The sequence below is a fragment of the Lissotriton helveticus genome, chromosome 4_1 (genome assembly GCF_964261635.1).
Source record: "Lissotriton helveticus chromosome 4_1, aLisHel1.1, whole genome shotgun sequence".
In the NCBI taxonomy this organism is placed as follows: domain Eukaryota; kingdom Metazoa; phylum Chordata; class Amphibia; order Caudata; family Salamandridae; genus Lissotriton; species Lissotriton helveticus.
In genome coordinates this window covers 1586503637-1586524666 of record NC_136063.1, presented here as the reverse complement: position 1 = coordinate 1586524666, position 21030 = coordinate 1586503637, and the positions used below count along the sequence as shown (strand labels likewise).

Sequence of the window (21030 nt, the reverse complement as noted above, 5' to 3'; positions counted from 1 at the left end):
CAATTGGCAGCGCTAGGGTGATAGATCTAACACGGCTCTCATTGATACGTTATGACAAATGTGACCTCTTAGTCAATTCTGGTTATCTGTTGAGAAGGGGCTAAACGGGTCTTCATCCTCCTGTGCGAGAGATGCACCCACTGTTTCTCTTCTCTTTTTAACCACTGTGCTGTTGTTCCATCTGTATTTTGGGAATCTGTAATTATGCCTCCGTAATTTTGACTGATTGTGCTTGTAATCATCAATGTTTTTTCACAGACCTTCTTTAACGTTCAGCCTGAGATCGATGTAACAAGTGGTTTACTTCCTCTTGTGTGAGAGAAGCACCACTTGCAATATTTGATAATGTGTTATACTGAGAATCAATATTGTGTCTTACACACTTGACTTGAACCGACCACGTTATGCTTAGCCGATTTATTTATCTGAACTGCTGGGCCACTTTGGGGTTGTATTTATACTTTAACTGTATTTATACTGCAACTTCTTTTTGCAATTCCACCGCCATTAACTAGCCCCGTTCGTAATTTTGAGTATCTTTTCCATTTTAATGGATCCGTCAGCAATAGGCCCCGCCCACAAACTCCGCTTTGTGGTTTGGCGGAGTTGCTGTCCGGACCCCTGCAGACACTGTGCAGCGCGGATCCCTGTAGCCTACCAATCGTTCACTTCTGAAGTAAGCAAACAATTGACGGGCGCCCTTGCCGCCTCCTTTCCGTCTTGAGTCAAAGAGATTTATTCATTTTTTCCGCCTTTTAGGACAAAGGTGAAAATAAAGCCCAACGAAGGAGAGTCGCCCTTCTGTTTAGCGGTTACCGGCTTCTTCTATAGACGAATTCGCATTGCCACACCAAACATTCCTGTGAGTAAGAGCGCCCGCACGTCATTGCACAGTCTGCTTGATGGTTTAAAATAAATATTGACCCTTGCTCTTTTTAATCTCCCACAGCAAGTTGCGTCTTTCTAAACATACGGTGTACCGTTTTTATGTTTCTCTACACGACCTCGTTAAGGTAGACCTCTGAGGCATTCAAGATAAATCAGACTCACACCAGTTCTCTCGTAAGTTTAAAACACCCATTCCATCGCTTTTAACTTGTTTAATCTTTGTGGCCAATAATGTTACATATTCAGTAACGTTATTTCATTCACCCTTTCTAGCTCGTTTGAGGGGCCATATTTTAATATATGTGCTAAACACGCCGTTCCTGGTGTACTATACCGCCAGAGCACTGAGGTAATTAACCATCGCATATCACAATCATTATAGCGGGAACAAGGGAGCTTGTTCTCCGCCTGTGGACACTCCAATTACTTTAACAGGGAAATGGAGTTTCTTGGTCTTACCCCATAGTACTGTGATTTTTTGTTACTGTGCAGTCTTAACTGTAATCTTTCTCCTCTGTAGTGGTGGTTCCCACCGTTATTGACTGACCGCAACTCACTAGCGTGGCGCAAATCCAGAGTACAGAGCCCCCTCCGGCCGTACCCCATGGTAATTTTGTTGTATATATGTCCACAATTAATTAATAGGTTTAGACCCTTGGATTATTTCCCGTCTTGACCATGTACTAAAGTCGCAATGTCTCTTCCCACAGTTGGCCCGCCCCACCCCCCTCCCCGTGTGACGTCCTGATGAAGACCCCGTGAAAGGACTACATTCAGCCTGTTAATAGGGGTCGAAACGTCGACTGTTCTATTTCTGATATACCGGACATTATCCTTATCAATCTGATTTATCAGACATGCCGGATATATTTTGGATTATTTGTTAATTGGTTGTAATTGGTCGTAGCTAGGCCTTTATATTGTTAATTTTTTGTATTGTGTCACGTAACCTTGTAATAATCAGGTCATTTATACTGTGTCTATTATCTTTACTACCTTCCTCCCTAGTACTTTCTTCCTTCCCTCCCCCCCCTGGGGGCTTTGACAATATTGAATTTTGTAGTATTATTGAATTTGTGTTTTGCTTTTTTGGTAATAAAACTTTATTACCATTTGAAATGTCACTGTTTATTGTTTGAATATTCAGTTATTGTATTTTAGTGTGGTCCTGTGGCACACACTCTCTTCACGGGGACACTCCCCTTTATATGTATCATACACATATGGGAAGGCATGGGTCTACTGAGACAATGGAAAGCGGAGACTGGTATTTTATTTTTTTACTTTATTTATTACGTTTTTCATGAATAATTGCAAACATTCAAAACATGTGTTTGAACTGAATTTATCACAACAAACAATGAAATGAAAAAAATCAGTAGCATGACAATGGGGGGTTGGAGGGCAGAAGTGTGGATGATGAGTGGAATGTATTACAGAGGTTATGGTGCATGAGGGTAATATGATTGTGTATAATGACTCAGTATATGGTGTGAGGAGGGAGGGCTTCAGTCAATGTAATCCGAATCTAATGAAAGATGATAAGTACAGAGGGGTTGCCAACTATCTATAGGCCTAGATGTAAGAGGCTGGAGCTGTGCGTAGTCATCACTGATTTTGTCACAGTAGGATATAAATTTAAGCCAGGCTGAATCTGTGGAGGAGTGTCTACTGCCCCAGTGAAGGGCGCATTTCGGTTTAGTGAGCAATAGTGCTATGGAAATAAATCTGCATATAGACTTGGGGAGGTTGTAGGTATATCCCAGTAGTGTTGGATAACAATAAGAGAGAGAGGAACAAGAAGGCTAGTTCCCTTCCCCACGAAATGTATATGCAATCAAGAAGAACTAGCTAGTGTTAAGGAGCAAGATAAACTGTGTAGTTTGTCAGGGAAAAAAACCTTTTTCTTATGAAAGCCCTCACCCACCAACCTAGTTGATGGCATGCTTCATCATCCGGTCCCACCCAGTGGCACCGAGTGTGCCCCGGGTGTGCTACGACGCCTGTTTACAGCGGAGCGGGTTTTTTTGGGGAGTAGGTGTGCTGTGATTGTGTGAGAGTGTGAGTTAATAACTGTCCTTGGGTCCCATTACCCACGGGAGTTGTTTAATAAGTGGGCCTTTGGCAGTAATAAAAACAAGGCGGTGGATGTGTCTGAAGTTAGCAATGGTCTCCCACATCCATTGTGGTCGACATGTTTCAGCCAGGTCTTGAAACTGATCTGACTTTCTTCAGGACCTAATGTGCATATAGTGTGTGGTCAAAATAAAATTAAAACGACCAATTATGTGTTGTAGTACCCTCCAGAGATCAACCTGTATGGAAGAAAATAACATTTAGGACAAGACAGACAAACACACAGTTTTTACGTTAGCTGCTGTTATGCATGTTCTTGCTTTCTGTACTTTCTGCCGTGGTGTCCGTGGTATACTCGGAAAATAGCGATTGGTGCGGTATCAAGGGGACGGTACATGGTGTTACCGGGTTATGCGCTATTAAGTGGTGAAATTCAATAGCGGAGTCTAATGGTGCAATAAAAATTAATTAATGATGCCCATGAGTATAGAGCTCTTACTCTTGTGATTTACAAGGTGAACCTCATGAGTATCCAGTCACAGGGTCTGGGTGGTAGTTACGTCTGGTAGGTCCAAAAAAAGACACATGTAGGGTATGGTAGTGTCATTTCAAAAGGCAGCCAGAAGACCCCCTAGGGTATTGAGGTTCATAGTCCCCACAAGGCCCCACTTACTTCGTCACAGGTCCGGACCCTCGTTAAGACCTACTTGGTTGCTTCGGATCTCCGTCGTTACTGGGTCCTCGGTCGGAGTGGGCTTTAAATATCATCCGGTGCCGCTGTGGATCAGGTTCCAGTGATTTCAATCGGTCGTGATTAGCGTCTGTAGAGAGAAACATAAAAGACAGATGGCCGAGCCCTCGCTCTGCATGCACAGGACTTATGACGTAACCTGGAGGTGTGTCCCGTAATTGTGAAGGGGCTTGAAAAAGTGTAATTACATAATCATCGCTATGGGCCGCGATATTGGTATAAAAATGTTAAATTAAGCATGTAGCCTTAGTGTATTAACAAGGTCTCCTGCCTACGTGTTGTAGTTTGTTTTCTGGAAAGTTAATCGCATAGTACATTATACTCAGAGGAGGCCAACAAAGGGTGGTGCAGCAGGATGTCTTTACTTGTCAGTAGCTCGCTAGGTTATTGGAGGGCTAACATACCCAGAACTGTCTTTAACATACAGACAGATATTTTCTTAATGAGTGCGCGCTTATGGGGCTGTGCCGATGTCTAACTTTTCACGTACCGTGCATATATGCCTCAATAAGTGCGCATGTGAGACTGTGCCGGTGGGCATGCCATATAATATCTGACTAATGCAGTGTGTTGTTACTTCATTGAGTGCACGTATGGGAGGCTGTGCCGGTAATATACTGCTTGCCGTTTTATGGTGCTCTTTATCGAACATAGAGAGCATCCTGCAGTCCTTATAGACTGATTGTTAATGTTATACAGTGCTACATGTTATTCTTAATTGTGTCTTAAGTGTTATTGAGAAAATGGACTGTTGAAAGTATTTTGTAAGATGTTTTGTCCATAAATAATGTAGAAATGTTACTACAACTATGTTGTTCAAATGTCTTTTAAGTCTGTGTCTTGTAAGTTTAACAGCCTTGAAGAAGTCCCCAAGTTGTGCAATTGAAGCACGTTGGCTATTTCTTCATGCATTAGAAATATGGAAAAAGCTATAAAAGAAAGAGCGCAAAGAATATACATGACAATGTGATGCGCTTCTTTGGGATAATTTTCTGTTATTTAATTATTTGAATCTTTAGCTACTTATAGGCATTGATTTAATCAAAACATATTTCTATGACAGACTAGTCAATTATTCAGTGCTCCTTCTCTTACAATCATTTTAACCCTCAGAACCTCTTGTAAGGGCACTCCTGGACCTGTGCAGGCTCAGAAGAAGGACTGACCTGCTGAAGCCTGAAAGAAGACTGGACCTGCTTGGCTGGAACTCAGGACTCTGAAAGTGACTCCAAGGATCAGCTGGCAGACCTCCTGTTTGAGCAACAGGGATACAACAAATTTCCAGAGGCCTTCCTCGCAACTGCCCAGCTGACCAGCACCAATTGAACCTGCCTGGAACCTGTTGTTGGCTTCTGTTGAAATGAGTCCTGACACCCAAGTGGTGCCCACCAGATCATAGACCCTTGGCTGGTGTCAGAGTTTACTCATCCAAACTAAAACTGGAAGAACTGACTCAAGGTGAAAATCCAGAGGTTCTGGGCTCTCCACATTGAAAAAGATCCTTCCTCAGTCTCCTCTTGAATGCGAGCTGACTTCACTGAGAATACGCAGAACCTGTATCCAACTGTCGACATGACCTTTCCAGCGCAAGAATCCGCACTTCACCTGCAAGGTGCTCTTTGCATCGAAAAAAACCGGCTCACATTTCCCACCAACAAAAAGCTTTGACAGGGGACCAGCTCTTTATTCAGACGACTACACTGCCAATATGGAAATTCAACTGAGGGATCCTCAAATGGAACTGGACTAAGTTCCACAAGGACAAACCTGCTTCCTGTATCCAACCCATGCTCTATTACGGTCAGCCTGAACCTTTGACTATGACCCACTCCAGCGCGATGGGGTAACCGCAAATGGTGCTTGAAGTTTCTTGGTGCTATTTATATCTAAAATTTCAAAAATCATATCTCCAGTTCTACTTATTGGAGTTTTATCATTTTGGAGTCATTTTATTTATTAAAATGTACATTAATATTCTAGATACTTTATTACAGTTTTGTTGTATAGTTTCCACGTTCTCAGTAGGAAATGTTCATTTGTATGACAACATAAACATTGGGTTGGTGCCAGACTGATTCTATGCACCCCCTCATGATGTTGGCCCATAGTCCTGCTAGCTCACAGGGCCAGCATATGTACCCCTAAACCTAGTAAGGTAAGAAATGGTTTGGGCAGCCTCAGAACATGACAATCCGGACTCCCCAAAGAATCGTGGTAACAGATCTAGAACAGTTTCACTCAGTCACTCGTGCATATTCTAAATGGTACACAAGAACTATACCAAGGGGCATTTAAATATTTATTAAACCGTTGTGATTCTTGTATAGAAGGTATGGCCTGCAATGATTAATAGACAGAAGTAGATAAAAGGGATTAGCAGCATAAGAACAGTGTAAAGGATAAACAATTCCTCCATTGTGGTAAAACAGTGTATATATGCTGGCATATAAGTACTGAGCATAGTGTGCTCCCAGTACGCAAGTTGCATAGAGAGGGTGTTTTGCCAAGACTCTCCTACTGGATAATCTAACTCCCCATTACCTGAAGGTAAGTATATGCAGGTCCCCGTCTTGGTCACAAGTTGGACATCCCTCCTTGCAGAGGGCAAACAGGAATTAGCTGAGCTGAGACTCCAACACAGCAACCATAAATTGACAGTTGAGTGCTCCTCTGCAGATGTTTCAGTCAGGTTGACATGGTTTATGCCCTTGTGATAGCTATGTTCCCTCATGGACAAAAAAAAGAACAACAACATTAGCACAATGTGTGTACAGGCCGTGTACTAAATGTTCAAGGTGTCATGATACTGTACATACAAAGTGGAATTGTAAGCAATGTGGTTTAAAAGAAACTAATCCTGCACGGTCATGCAAGCAAATGTGTGTCAAAAGTTATTGTGTAGAAAAGAAGGCAACTTAAGAAACATGTACATGTAAAGATAGCAGTGTTTCTTTCCAGGCCTAACCTGGCCATGTGAGAGTTTGTGTGCTGCATAAGTACTTGTCTGACTGCTTTTGTGCAAAGCTACTAGAGGGTTGGGCACAGGTTTAGTTAGTGAATTTTGTAGTACACCGAGACAAGGGTTGTGATTATTATTACTTGACTAGGGCTCTCATCCCTCTCAACTAATAACCCAGTTTCTTAAATTGATGGCAGTGGTAGGATCCAGTATTTGTGCTTGTGCAGTCCCACTCCGTGATTTGTATGAGATCGAAAATACCATATAAATAATCGATCACCAAAACTTTTTTTTTTAATTCTCATTTTTAAATTGAATAATTTTTTCCTTTTGCCAAATTTAACTCCTGCCTCATACTTTCTGCCTAAGATAATTTTTGCAAGAATGGAAGGAAACCTTGGCTACACCGACGGCTACTCTGTGGCAGAGCTGAAAATGATGAGCAAGGAGAGGGGGCTGAAGCTAGCCAAAGGCTCCAGTAAACTGAAGTACATGACATCCCTCAGAACCTGGGAGGAGGTCCGCCTACTGCAGTCTAAATCACAGGAGGAAGAGGATGATGTGTAAGGGGAGGATGAAATGGGGAAGGAGAAGTGGAGAACCTCTGGACCATGGTATCAGAATCAGAGGAGTTAGGAGGGCCCACAGGCATGAGGTCCCCTGCTGGATCCAGAGCAGGAAGCTGGGTGTCCTCCTGCAACCTGTCCTCTGAGGAGTTGGAAGACAGGTAGACTGAAAGAGAGCTGAGGATGTAACTGGCTGTTCTAGCCACGGAGAAACAAAAAGCCAAAGCAGCTGCAGAGAGGGCCTTGGAGGAAAGAAAACTAGCTGGAGTAGGAGAAAATATTGCTGACTCATGGAGTAAGTCAGAAGTAAATGGACTTGCAGATCAGTGAAGATGATGGCAATGATACAGAAATGCGTAGAGGAGGTAAAAGGGTCTAAATTCTCAGTGACCTGGTGCCTAGCTATGTAGTGGAGGGTGACATAGATTATCAACTTGAGGCCTATGAATAGTCTTAGAAATGCACAGAGTCCCTACGGAAAATTGGGAACCTAGTCTGTAGAAACATATACCCAATTCAGGGAGGGATACCCTGCTGGCCCTGGGAAAGGTGGGCAGGGTAAAGTATGCCCTGATGAAAGAAGCCCTGGTTGTGAAACATTATCTTCCCCTCAGACAAGCACAAGCTAAAGTTGAGAGACAGTCAAACTGTCTCACCAATTTTGGATGGATTTAGTGGAGCACTCCAGTCCAATCCTGGGCAAAAGCCCCCCAGTTACTTCAGGCCCAAGTATCCTTAGTGATACCAGTATGGGCACTTTCAGGGGATCCCATCTGTCAGTGCAGGAAGCTGCTTCCCACTGGTCGGCCTATCCAAGGGATGGCTACTGTAGTCCTAGGGGAAGAGATTCCCAAGTTAGTATTGGCAGAAATGCAGCAGTTACTCTAGTGTCCCTGGGTGACAAGGAGATGGTGCCGGAGGCTCACATGTCTGGAAATTCCAAAATGTATAGGCAGTGGGTACCTATCACTGGACTGAGGCTGGATGAACTGAGTGAATCAGGAGCCAGTATAACTACTGTTAGTGTAAGGTATCATCTGTTGTCCTTAGAGCAGGCAGTCCCTGATGTATTCCACCAGGTTATAACAGCAGACAACCAGGCGCATCACTATCCAGTAGCTCTACTTTCCTAGTACTCTTTGAATAGAGGGGGCCCAGGTTCCTTAATTGTAGCTGTGAGTCCAGCCATGCCTGTTGACTGTCTGTTAGGGAATGACCTTGAGCAATGGTTCTTAATCTTTTAACTTCCCTGGATCCCGCTTAATAATTACTGGAATGCAGGGACCCCCACCAAATCTTTATTGGAATCCAGGAACCCCCATTGAGTCATTACTGGAAGCCGGGGACCCAGACCTAAGCATTTTCGACGATTTAAACTGAAAACCAATACACAAAAAATACAGAAACAAACATTCATCTTACAAATATACAAATGATGAAATATTGTATTTTATTCACAAACATAAAAAGCAACATTTTAATTTTAATGGGGAGGTTGTAGATTTTCTAAGTTCAATTGAGGGCTCTCATTGTGCATACTATATTCTGTTTAATGCACTGCTCCAACAAATACATGCGAGGATACTAACTTAATTTTTTTGCCTCCAATTTCAAATTCCTTCACCTTTACAGTACTTATTAACATTTTCAGTTTAACATTTTGCTTCTCTAATTATGTACACTTTATTAATCTGGTAATATTATCAGACTTTCTGAGCAGTCACAAACCCCCTGAGTAGGCTTTGTCCACAGACCACAGGTTAAGAACTACTGCTCAAGAGCACACCGCCTAGAAAGAGGTGGAGCTCAGGTACCACCTGGAGATGTTGAGATTGCCTGAGTGGGTGTGCCTGACCATATGGTGCATGGCAGCCCATCAGGGGAGTCAAAAAGTTCTAGAGCAAGGAAAAATGTCTCATACACCTGCCAAGAAGATAATGGGCAAGGGTCGCAGAAAACTCACCCCTGCAATTCCCACAGCCTAGGAGGAGGCTGATCCTGAGGGTGATACCCCAGAACATACAGGGTAAGACATTGCTGCCCTGGAGGGTGGGGGGGGGAGATACCGGAGTTGGCTGGGTGGCAAACTAAAGCAAGTCTTCCCTTGGAAGAGTTCTGCAAAATTCAGAGGGCCTATGAGGTTCTTTAATTTTGACTCCATCATACATTTGTCGTCAATTTGTGTTGCCTTTACACAGGCTGCTCTATTCATGAAGTGTCTCTGCCCTTTGGACTGCAACGTGTTGAAAACCCCCCTCTGTCCTTGCTTTGAAATCAATCTCAGACACTAGCTGGCCTAACTGCATACAGACATGTCCTGCCATTACTGATTGACCTATAGGTGCTGTAATTAATTTACTTGTGGGTTGGGCAGAAACACGACGTAAGGGGGACGTTCTGGTTATATGATGCTTTTTTTAATGTTCTCCTATTGGCTAATATGTTGCAGATCTTGTATGTCCATGTTAGGTATTTTGCATGCTTGCAGAAGCTAGGACTGCCCCTTTCTTTTATGCTGAGTTTGTAACCCTAAGCTTATAAAAGGCCTCTGTGTTTTGTACTCTTTAGACTGCCTCATTCAGTTGCTAAAGGCTTCTGTGTGACGTAGTCTCACTTAATTAAGTTTAATAAAGATGTCTTTTCATATTTCAGCTTCTGTGCTAAGTTCTTTGTATTAGTGAGACTCCTGAGAATGAAGATTACAGTTTCTTCAAATGGCGCGGCCAACGTGGGCTTCATCAGAGAAGTGAGACTGAAATCTACTGAGGAGGACAGGACGGGACTCTATTACTCTGTGCACAAGGATTCTGGAGATTCTTTGTCTTTGCAGCCCAGTATATTTCTGATCTTCCTGATTTTGATCCTCCACATGATGTCACTCCTGACTGAGAACCTTTTTGGCTTGAGTGTTCTAAAAAAGGACCGCTAGGTCATTTAGAACTTGGCAGTTAGAATTTGGACAAGCTTTTGATTGGTAAGAGTAAGGTAGTTTAGTAACGCTTACTGTAGCTTTGGAACTTTGGAATTTGTGTTGGCCAACTTTTGATTTGTATGGATTTGATATGCAAATTGCAATTTGTGTAGACAGGTAATGAGGAGATTTTTCTCTATTTGGTTTTGTTGAACGGTGCACGTACGAAAAGTACATTAAGCACCACTTTGATTATAATATTGTATATTCTGCAATATTTTTGGCATGCCTGTTTCAAAGCTCACATAGAGGAATGTGTTGCTTTATTTGGAAGGTACCAAGTTGTGATGTGAAATTAATTAGCCGGCTCTCCTAGAAGGAATACCTAAATAGGTTTAGGTATACAAACATATTTCTTCCTTGGTGATTCTGTATCCCCAGGGAATTAAAATATGGACATAATACATACAAGGATCGTTTGTTCTTTGCAATTTTATGAATGAAGATATGCAGAGCGATTTTTGGTGTTCTGCCAGCCAAAGCTAGTGAATTGAGTGTGTTTTGGCTTCTTGGATATGTAGCAGTCTGTTTTTGCAGTCTTTTGGAACACAATTGAGAAGTGTTTCTTGTAAATATGACTTACAACTAGTATTTACAAATGGGTTGGTTTAATTACAGTCTGTGGGCTGTCTTTTGTTTCTGTTCTGAGTATTGGTTTGTGGGTTAAATGTGTGTTTAAATGTTTATGTGGTTTTCCCATTAGTGCAATTTCTGTAAGTGAATAGCGTTGGCGCTATTTATGGAATGCATGGCTAAAGCGTGCCGTATTGTGTGTCCTGAGTGTTTGACCCCTTTTTGTTTATGTCTGAAATGAGCTCAAATGTGTGTTTGTGTTTCTTTTTGATGTTTTCAGTCTATTAAGCAAAATATCTAAATGCTTAAAAACTAAAATGTAAATTCACATTCACTAGGAATAAAACAAGCCCCAAAAACGAAATTGGGTGTTTTGCAAAAAAATAAATAAACTTACAATATATCTAAGGAAAATGCTGTATTAGATATTAACAGGCAAACACATCATCTGAATACATTGGACCTTGCTGTATTGCACACGCATTTTGAAACTTGATATGTCTTAGTTTTAGTTTTAAATAGACAGCCACCGAGCTTATGTTACAAACATTGAGAGACAAGCTACATAAACAGGAATATTTATTCAGCCAGGACTTTGCCCTCAGTTGAACGGGTGAAACTTTGCATTTCAGAATGTTGTTTTAAAAAGGTTCCAAAACTAAGGTTCATTATTTTGTATTATAGGAAGACATTTCAATTAAGGGTTTTCCTCTCTTTAAGCATTTCTGTAAGCATATTCTTGGCTCTGTTGCTAAATAATAATTAACTCATGTAATGAAGAAACATTTAAAAAGAAAGAAACAGTAACAGATGCGGAAACAAGATAGGGCAAGTGCAAGGAATCTAAAAAGTTAACGATGTCTTGAACATTGATTGGCAATTTCAGATAAAGATCAATCAGGAAAATTGGCTTTGCGAGGTCAGTTTTGGGTCAAGAGGTCAGTTTCTTATAGTTTATTTCAGAGTAAATCTGGTTAATGTGTACCACCTTGTTCGTCAGGCTATCTTTGCAGGCCTACGTGGCACAGAGCAAAACAAAAAAAAAAAGAAAATGAAGTCAGATTCGAGGAATTACAGAACCTTAATATGTGGAATTATCAAAAATGATTGGGTTATAAAAATAAGTGCTACAAAATTTGTTTTTTACTATTCATGAAGCTTAATACTTATACCGTGACCTCCTAGCATTATAATTTAATTTAAGTTAAGTTAGACTGCATAATGAGGACATTAGCATATAGAATTTCACTTGGCGCAGGCGTGAAAAACTCATTTTTCTCAGGATTTGCATGAGATATGTCTAATGTCCAATCTCTGCAATTTGTAAAGAACATTCTGAGGATGATTAATAAGTAATGCAATTATAGGATCTTTATTTTTAACCCCTTCCATGCTCATGACGAACTCAGCTCGTCATGCAGTGCACTGCTTGTGTGCTCATGACGAGCTCAGCTCGTCATGAACAATGGGATTGATCAATCCTCAGCACAGAGGATTAATCCCTGTAGCATTGATGGTGTTAAGTGCCCCAAATATCAAAGTCGAATTTGGGTAAAATGTGGGCATTCTTGCCATTTACAATAGCTTTAAAGTGCTTTAGGTTTCAGTAAATGCATACATGTGTGTATAATACAAATTTGCAGGTTGTTCCCATTTGGGTTTGCTTTTAAATGGCTCAGTGAGCCAATGTGCCTGGTGCAGAGGTTTGAGTTTAATATCAGGGTGGAAGGTTTTAACTTTGGCTGGACCTAACTGAGACCTTAATCCATTTAAGGTTGATGAAATGAGTACCATTGCAAACAAGCATTTGTTCTAAAAACTGGTATGTGTGTTATTATGTTCTGCAAATTATTCACAGTAACTGTTTTAATAATCTAAGTATAGAAATAAATTGTAGCCCCTACCAGGAGTAATATATATATCATGTGTTTTTAAATAGGGTTGGTTATTGCAGGTTAGAAAGAGTTGGGAAGGTTTTTTGTCTTTTTCAGCCTTAGAGTGAGGAAGAGATAGAGGGCTGAGGAGCCCGCAAGGCAGATTTTGACCTTAAGGTCAGTGAGGTGAGAGTTAGGAGTAAGTGTAAACAGATGGAGAAATCATTGCTTGGAAAAGCAGGGCCTAAAAGGGTGTTGGCGCACGGGACACGCAGAGTGTCTGTGAAAGAGTTTTTGGGACGCCACAATTAAGGTGGTTTAGCATGTTTTCAAAAGATGGTTGGTTACAGTTGATATTTTGTGTGCTCTGTGCAGTGTCACAGTATGTTGAAAAAGATGTGTTTTTTTTATTATGACTTCTTTTGAAAAGAAATGTTCGTGCGTTTTACATATTTTTGCATTTTATCCTTTTATGAATTGTTCCTGCTGGTCCTGTTTGTCAGAAGCGACACAGTAAGTTGTGTTTGACAGCCAAATCTCCACTAACTGGTGATCTGCTGTCAAAAGGAGGGTGAGGATTTTAAACCTGACAAATTAAGCAGGCCTGAATAGTGGATTTGGGCTGCAGGTTCCCAGTGCATAAAGTGCATGCAATGGTGTTGTGTGTTACCGCTTATTTACATATGCTATTGTACTTTGTCTATGCTTTTTGTGCTTTATATACAGCGCGTATATCTGATGGCTTGGCATGTGTGTGTTTTTTTAAAAATTATTTTATGCATGTTTTTGTTTTATGTTGCTGCTTTAGATACTATTACAAGTTCACCTGTGTTGTGAAGGGATGTATATCGCTGCACAACAGTTGGGTGAATTTGCACTGATACTAAATTTCACAGATATGATTTTTTATGCTGTGAACAAGACAGACAACACTTCACCAGTGATAGTCAAATTTGGCTATATAGTAAAATAAAAGAGATATACAGGATCAAAGTGTATCTCCTGCTGTTAGTCACGATACTGTCCTCTTCCCTTAAGGAACAGACAGCCCTAAATTTATGTATCCTGATTGGACGTAAGGATAAATTATAGATTTGTGACTCTTGTACATGGTGACCTCATTTCTATATTACATTAGTCCGTTTTGTTCTGCTTCCTTAGTAGTGTATGGCTTTGTACCATAAAGGAAACAAGGTTTCATTTTTCTCTAAAGAAGGAACTGGAACATTAGCTGAGATTACTGTATATGGTTTAGCGGCCAGCGGTAGAGCTAACATTTTTTAACTATTTTTGATTTTTGTTCACCCAATAATTCCTTGTTCTTCCTATAGATTTTTCTTTTGTTACTTCTCCCCTGACCGATGTCGCATCGTGCCTAGCTATTGGGGATTTTAGCTGTGTCCTAGTTCCATTTCTCTTTTCCATATTCCTTTCACCAGTTAGCCCTTTTATTATTTTTGTATTGTTCAGGTTCACACTTCCAGATTGCAGTAATGTACCAGAGACACACATATTATGTATAATTCCCTTTTGTATGACCAGACTGGTTTTCAAGAATTTTCTTTAGGCCTACTCTGATGTTTTCCAGTCTGACTGTCAGGGTAGTGATGGACTGGTTAACTGACTCAATACTATAGTAAGATACGTTTTCCACCTCAATAGGAGACACCTTACGTTTTTTTGAATATGACAAATTCAATGCCTATTCTAATTTGGTTTTTAGTTCCTTTTTTCTGCTGCTTTAATTTTTGGTGGATTAGATGTGTTCTAAATCATGGAAATACCAGGACTCTTTAGTTCTTGTCTTTTGTTTCCACATTTGATCATTAGCCTGTGTATTCTATAGTGCACCTGATGCAGAGTTATTAAAAGGGAGGTATCTACATGTCCCTGATAATCTGTATCATGTGATTTCTCTTTTGAGGTGCTCTAGATACGGAATTTAGGAACACCTATATGTAATCATTTAGAGAAAAAAATGTGTTTGCCCCATTAGACAATGCCACTATGTGTGAGGACATCTATTCAGATAGAATTCCCATGTAGCTATCTACCCTTAGATGGTAGAGGATATGCTCTCACATGGAAACCAATTGAAGAGGCTAGAGGCACTGTTTTGCCTACTGCCTTTGTCTTTGTACTGCCTTTGAGAATGACAGTGTGTTCTAGACCAGAAATGTCCCATGACGTATGGCCACTCCTTTAAAGATTGCAGGCCACCTGCTTGCAGTCCCCTTGTTATACAGTGAACTGTTTTTGTACTTAATTGAAGGAAACTAACAACTGTGTCACATTTCCAACGTCACTAGGTTCTGCGGGATTAAGTCATAATAACCTGTGGAACTCACCCACAATCCCATCAGTGACAGCTAACAGATGAAAAGTCCCAGCACCCAGACAGCGATCGCCAGCGTGTCATCAATAGTATCTCCAAAGTATTGTGCTTGCTTCATCAGAAGGCGTTGAACATCAGAAAAGAAGGAGGAGCTGGTTTTGCCACAGAACCAGAGTTTCAGTGCAAAAGAGCGAAAGAATTGAGGCTTCAGTTTTCCACCTGTCATGTGCTGGTAACCTCTGACAGTGTGCAGCCCCTTGAGCCCCTTGGCTTGAGTTTTGGCCACACACCCCCTTTTCTTTGCTCCAATGGAAGTGCAGTGCACCGGAGGATCCAAGATTGGCAAAAGGCACTACATTGTGGTACCTATGATTAAATGAAAGAGCAGCCCGAGCATCCTCTGACACTGAATAGAGAGTGTTGGAGCCTGAAAGTGTTGCCGAGTGTGACAGTCTGTTGCTCTTTCCCGATTAATAGTACTTGGGTCTGCATGAGATGATCTGTGCCCATGACTAACGAAGAGCACAATATCTGTAGTGCCTGCAGCACAGGAAATATTGGTGCACTGCATTGAGACATTGAGACTTTTAAGTGAGCTGTGAGTGTTTGCCAGGAAGGCACTCCAACGGATACTGAGAAGCACCATTTTTCAGGAAAGGCCTGAATGAAGAGGCCCATGCGGAAGAAATCAACAGAAGAAGATTTGATGGACAATAGAAGCCTACCAGAGGCTTCGACGGACTCTGGGTATTTCCCGTGCGATTGCATAGAATGGTTGTTTGGAGACTGATTCTTATTGTTTTATTGGCATTGTCAATAGTCACTGAAATAACTAGGAGCCCTAAAAATGTTTGCAAAATAATTTTAGGATTTGCTTTTGCCTAGGGTTGTGAAAAAAATATGATAAAAGTGTTTGTAATAGTGGTCATTACTTTCTTTTGCTATCTGAATGTTAAATGCTTTGTTCTCTTTGTATTCCTGCTGATAGTTTATATATACACCTGTTTGTATAAAATGAGTAGAATGCTCACCTAGCAATGAATTAGGATTTGCCTGTGTAATGGCAAAAGGAGGTTCTGAGGTTCTTTCATTTTGACTCCATCTTACATTTGTCGTCAATTTGTGTTGCCTTTACACAGGCTGCTCTATTCATGAAGTGTCTCTGCCCTTTGGACTGCAACGTGTTGAAAACCCCCCTCCGTCCTTGCTTTGAAATCAATCTCAGACACCAGCTGGCCTAACTGCATACAGACATGTCCTGCCATTACTGATTGACCTATAGGTGCTGTAATTAATTTACTTGTGGGTTGGGCAGAAACACGACGCAAGGGGGACGTTCTGGTTATATGATGCTTTTTTTTAATGTTCTCCTATTGGCTAATATGTTGCAGATCTTGTATGTCCATATTAGGTATTGTGCATGCTTGCAGAAGCTAGGACTGCCCCTTTCTTTTATGCTGAGTTTGTAAACCTAAGCATATAAAAGGCCTCTGTATTTTGTACTCTTTAGACTGCCTCATTCAGTTGCTAAAGGCTTCTGTGTGACGTAGTCTCACTTAATTAAGTTTAATAAAGATGTCTTTTCATATTTCAGCTTCTGTGCCAAGTTCTTTGTATTAGTGAGACCCCTGAGAATGAAGATTACAGTTTCTTCACCTACAGGCGCAGGCCAAGCCCAAGGCAGCTAGAGACACCTCCAGTGATCACCTTATCTGTTGGGGGAATCATCTCCTGTATAGCGAGCCTAATATCACTGATCCTGTAGTAACTCATGTGTTGGGTGGCCCCCAAGTGCTACTAGGCAGTCCTACTGAACTGAGCTCACAATATCCCTCTGGCAGGACATCTGGGGCAAGCCAAAGCCTTTGTTCGACTGGTCACCCACTTTTATTGGCCTCTGATGAGGATGCAGCCTGATGCATTCTGAGGATCCTGTGTAACCTGCCACGTCATTGGGAAATAAGGGGCAAATCACAAGCCCCTCCCTGCTCCCATTCCCCCTAGTTGAACACCCTTTGAGAGGGTGCGCATTGACTTTGTTGGGCCTCTGGACCTGAAGACTGCCCTAGGCAATATGTTCATCCTGTTCTTGGTGAACAATGCCACACGGTATCTGAAGGGAATTCCTCGGGGGATGGTGATTGCTCCCTCAGTAGCGAGGGCACTGATGTGGCTATTTAACTACATGGGTTTACCCAAAAAGGTTGTGTTATACCAAGGCAACAACTTCATGTCTGCCTACATGAAGTTCATGTAGGAGAGTGCGGAGTACCTATATGTTCTCCACGCCATATCACCCCCAAACTAATGGGCTTATTGAAAGATTCAACTAGACCCTGAAGGGCATAATTATGGCCCTACTTGGTCCCATGAGGTATCTTGGCATGTCTTCGCTTTGCATACCGGAAAGTGCATCAGAGGTGAGTGGTTTAGTCCATTTTAACTTCTTTTTAGTCACTGTTAAAAATGGGGTCTCTAGTTGGCAGTGGTTTGCACCCTGTCCAAGTAGGGACTGTCACTCTAGTCATGGTAAGGGAGTCACACATCTAAGATAACCCCTGCTCACCCCCTTGGCAGCTTGGCATGAACAGTCAGACAAGCATTTGTACCCACACACAAAGTAACACAGTGAAAACGCTACAAAAGGAGTCAACAACAGTTTAGAAAAATAGTCAATATTTATCTGAATGAAACAAGACAAAAATCTAACATTCGCAAGTCAAAATATCACTTTTAAAAGGTTAAGCAAGTTCAGTCCATAGAAATCAATGGATGCGTTAGTGTAAGCACAAAGTACCTTAGATGCGTCACAAGTCAAAGAGGGTGCAAGGTGCAGGGGATGTGAGGCACCAGAAAAGGAAAGCAATGCATTTTTTCCTTACTACACAGAGGAGGTGATGTATCGGTTCCTTACTGGCAGGGGAGGTGATGGATCAGTTCCTTACTGCTGGGCAGGGGAGGTGATGCATTGGTTTCCGGACACACAGCCTTGGTTCCTTACTGTGGTGCATTGTCGATGAGGAGTCGGCATTTAGGGACAATGGGTCGGAAAACCAGATGTGTTGTGTTGCTGCAACAGCAGCAATGCAGGCGCTGCATTGATTTCACAGCAGCGAGGGAGGTGCTGCATCGATTCTTCAGCTGCGAGCAGGCGCTGCATGGGTGTTAAAGTGGGTGCACGGATATCAGTGACATGGTACTCAGGCTCACGCTGTGGCAAATCTTCTACGATGGTGAGCTGGGTCGATGCTTCAGGCGGGAAACATGCTTCGATGCTGGAAGCGGTGATGCGTCGATCTTTTGCAGCGATGCATCGAGAAAACAGGCACTGGGAGTCGATGCATGGATTTTCTCTTTAATATCACCAGATTACACTTACAAGGGCACATGAACTGGATTTGGCACCACTTGGCAGGTCTGAACTCTCAGCAGAAGAGCCCAGGCACTGGTAGGTGAAGTATTTGATAGCCCTGAGACTTCTCAACAGAAGGCAAGCACACCAGCCCTTGGAAAACAACGGAAGCAGGGTATAGAAAGCAAAGTCCAGTCCTTTCACTCACCGTACAGAAGCAGCAGGCCAGCCCAACAAAGCAACAGGCAGAGTGGCTGTCCATCCTGAAGCATCCAGCTCTTCTTCCTGACAGCATATGGCTTAGCGGTAGGGATTTCCAAATTGCCCTGTGTCATGAGTGGAGACACAACAGAGACCCATATTCTTTCCATGGGCTTTGAAGACGGCTGGCAGACTGCATCGCCGCTCATGCATTCTCTCCTAAGGAGACATATGCTAGCCACCTAAAGAGCCCACTGGAGCAGATTCCAAGACTAGAGGGAACTTTTTGGTGACTGTCAAGCCTGCCTATTAACTCTTAGAGATACATCCAAGAGCCTGTACAGTAAAAGCCCACAGATATCTCTACACAGTAGGTTTTTTCATTAAAGGCACCATGTGAAAAATGAATACATATAATTGCGCTGAGCCCCAACTTGGACAGATTGCCTTACCTCAAAGAGCGACGGTTGTGCTCCTTGATAGGACTACTAGTTTGGATTCCTATTGAACCACATTGGAAGAGGCTACACACCCTTTTATTTCCTGTCCTGAAGAAAACCCTCATTTGAAGCTTAAAGCACAAGATTTAGTAGGGTTGAAACGTGGACGCTTAATTAGAAGTAGTACATTCCACAGTGACCTTATAAATTGTGTAAAGAAATTTCTGGTCTATGTGAGAATATATGTGTTCTTTCACTGTATTTTTGAATGTTTCCTTGTCATTTGGTTTTTTGTATTTAATGTAAGTGTCATGATGTATGTACGTTATACACAATAATGCACTGTCACACATCCTCCACCCTAATTGTTGTGTAGTACTTGCCTTTCCATGATTACTTTTTTGATTTGACCAAATAAATTATTGTATGTCACAATTAATTTGTGTTAGTGTATCATCACCATGTGTTTATACTTTTTTTGAAGAAACATTTGTGATATCCCACTTTCTAAAAGTTGCATTTTCAAGCACGCAATTTTAAAACCAACTGCACCAAAATATGTATTTTTAAATTGTGAGTTCCGAGACCCCCAACTACAAATCTCTATCTGTTCCCAATGGGAAATTACACTTCAACAATATTTCAAGGTAGTCCCCATGTTATCCTATCAGAGAGATGGTCCATGCAATAGTGAAAATGAAATTAGCAGCATTTCACAATTAATACATATAGAACACACTAGTGCATGTCCTAGCTTTTAAATGCACTGCACCTGTCCATGGGACTGCCTTGGGCCTAACTTAAGGGTGGCTTACATGTAGCAAAAGGTTTGGGCCTGGCAAGTGGGTGCATTTGCCAGGTCGCAACAGCAGTTCAAAACTTCAGTGGCAGGTCTGAGACATGTTTACAGGGCTGCTCATGTGGTGGCACAATCAGTGCTACAGGCCCACTAGTAGTATTTTATTGACAGGCCCTGGGCATACCTGATGCACTTTACTAGGGACTTACTAATAAATTAAATATGCCAATCACCAAGACAATTTAGACAGAGAGCATATCCACATTAGCACTGGTTAGTAGTGGTTAAGTGCCCAGAGTCTTAAACCCAACATAAATATGTAAGAAAAAATAGGAAGATGGTGGCTAAATGTTTGGGGATAACCATGCAAAAAGGGCCAGGTCTAACAGTCATGCGGTATATGGACCTTACAGTCTTATAAACGTAGGGCAAGTTCCCAAGAAGCCCTCTCAGGATGTAGTGAACTACATTTTTGACCTCCAGACTCCAATGAAGCGCTTCTGGAAAGATAACACAGAGAACCTGGAGGCCAACCAGTATGTGATGAAACACTGATACGACTAGAAGGCCACTTGGTGGAGCATCAGCCTTGCCATAAAGTGTGGATGATTGACCACGTGGAGCCCCAGGCCTTAAAGGACTGGTGGACCAAGCCCTCTCAGGTCGCCTACTTGATGGACCTCAAGACATCTAGGAACCCTTTAAGGTTCCTACACGTGAAACAACTCAAGCCCCACTTTGAGAGGTCCGAAGTCATGATGTTCTTGTTTGGTGACAGATGATATTGAGGTGTGGAGAATGAGCCCCTCCTAGACTTCCTGTCTCCTAAGGAGCAAGATGGGCCAGTAGCTGATTTGCCCTCTTCCCTACTCAGACTCCGGAGCAACAGAGGGACTTTCACCACTTGTTTGGGCAGTTTGTTTATCTTTTCTCAGAGATCCCAGGTCTCAATGATGGGTGTTCCCATGATATAGACACAGGGGATGGCATGCCTGTTAAAAACTAAATATACAGGCAGTCTGACAAGGTGAGAACCAGCATTAAGGACGAGGTGTCCAAGACTGTGTATTTGGGAGTGATCAAGCCTTCCTATAGTCCCTGGTTCAATTCTGTAGTACTGGTGCCCATGGCTGCCCCACCAGGCACCACTCTAAAAGTAATGTTCTGCGAGGATTACTGAGGCCTCATTTTACTCAACATGACCAATGCTCACAGCATCCCCAAGCAGATGAACTCATTGAACAG

The 21030-nt window shown here is 42.0% G+C and overlaps 1 long non-coding RNA gene across 2 annotated transcripts in view; it reads right to left on the bottom strand.

Annotated features, from left to right (window-relative positions):
- The window catches only part of LOC144827607 (uncharacterized), a 93452-nt gene that overhangs the window by 60779 nt on the left and 11643 nt on the right, over positions 1-21030 (bottom strand). The window contains exons 2-3 of one of the 2 annotated variants that reach the window (XR_013610266.1): positions 6257-6432; positions 3638-3785 (exon numbers count right to left, since the gene is read on the bottom strand). This is a non-coding gene — a long non-coding RNA (uncharacterized LOC144827607). Of the gene's footprint in view, positions 1-3637; positions 3786-6256; positions 6442-21030 lie in introns of both variants that reach the window. The other variant, XR_013610267.1, reaches the window with a different exon arrangement.